Genomic DNA, 1,144 nt, shown 5'->3' with positions numbered 1-1,144 from the left:
ACCCTATTGCATATATTGATACTTAGAATTTATGATTTAGTCAACCTCTTGTAGGATTGCATAACAAATAACAACAAACGTAATGTCTATCCCCATCTCTCTCTCTATCTCTCTTTTCCTCCCTCATCAGGGCTGACTATTATGTTAAAGTGATGAATAAAGTCCAAGAGAAAGGAGATTCCTATATTGAGAATGAGAGTGAGAGATTAGGACGTATGGTTGGTAAGTCAATGGAATGTCTTGAGTTCATGTTCTCTGTTTTTTTTTAAGATGGTAAGAAAGTGAGTGCCAAGAAAAGCGATGAGTTCACTAAGAGGAGGAATGTCCTGAGGAAATTTGAACTCTAAATAGTAATAAAAGTGCCAAAATCTTGTTGTTTTTGTGTAGCTTTACAATTTTTTGATGCTATTAATTTTCTTTTATTAAAACTAAAAGGTTATCAGTAATCTACACACCATTCTACAGTTCTAAGTGACTATTAGGAGCTTAATTTTCAGTACTTAGCAGTTTAATAATTGTTGTGATTAATACCATGGATAGGCTGAATAGGGCCTGCAATAAGGTACAATAATTTAATAGTGTATCATTAATGGCTGCTTACCTTCTTGTGGCCCTGTATCTATTGCTATGAAAAGATAAGGATAGACGTAACGTTTCTATTATTAATTCTTACAATATAGTGGCAGGCATTGGTCTCTCAATCTTGGTGATGGTGTGATGTGGTTTATCTTTTATTGTCAGTGCAACCTATAGAAGTTGGTTATGTATTCACTAAATAATGCTGCTCCTTTCTACCTTCCATGATGCTGTTATATCAGGATGGAGTTTCCTCATGTAGAGATTAGATGTAATAGGTTGCATGACATTATTAGAGTCTTCATGCTCTGTAAGAATCAATGAGTGTGTGTGTGTGATGTGTTTATATATAATTGTTGATGGTTTACCGATTTTTTGAATTGGTGGTGTAGGCTCCTTTCTCAGTTGCTGGAGTCTTTTATTCCATTGTTTAGTGTAAGGAGAAGTGTTACTATAATCCAGAATATTAAGTTTTCCGGCCCTCATTTATGTTCATTCTTACTTTGCGTTCTTTAATGTTTCATAAGTTTCAAGTTTCTCCTTTGTTTTGTTTGTAACCATACTCTAT

The 1,144-nt window shown here is 34.1% G+C and overlaps 2 long non-coding RNA genes across 2 annotated transcripts; one reads left to right on the top strand and one right to left on the bottom strand.

Annotated features, from left to right (window-relative positions):
• The first annotated feature begins 9 nt into the window (after nt 1-9).
• On the top strand, nt 10-446 carry LOC109593487 (uncharacterized). The gene is made up of 2 exons (XR_002190987.1): nt 10-222; nt 271-446. It is a non-coding gene; the product is annotated as an uncharacterized LOC109593487 (long non-coding RNA).
• A 32-nt stretch (nt 447-478) lies between these two features.
• Nucleotides 479-1,142, bottom strand: LOC109593488 (uncharacterized). Its single transcript, XR_002190988.1, has 6 exons — nt 1,079-1,142; nt 945-1,027; nt 796-884; nt 674-747; nt 602-625; nt 479-552 (listed from the first exon to the last, which is right to left on the bottom strand). It is a non-coding gene; the product is annotated as an uncharacterized LOC109593488 (long non-coding RNA).
• Between the last annotated feature and the right edge of the window lie 2 nt (nt 1,143-1,144).

The sequence above is a fragment of the Amphimedon queenslandica genome, unplaced genomic scaffold (assembly GCF_000090795.2).
Source record: "Amphimedon queenslandica unplaced genomic scaffold, v1.1 AMPQUscaffold_1317_Cont26671, whole genome shotgun sequence".
In the NCBI taxonomy this organism is placed as follows: Eukaryota; Metazoa; Porifera; class Demospongiae; order Haplosclerida; family Niphatidae; genus Amphimedon; species Amphimedon queenslandica.
Note: the sequence above shows the minus strand (reverse complement) of the source record. Positions and strands in the feature narration are given on the sequence as shown.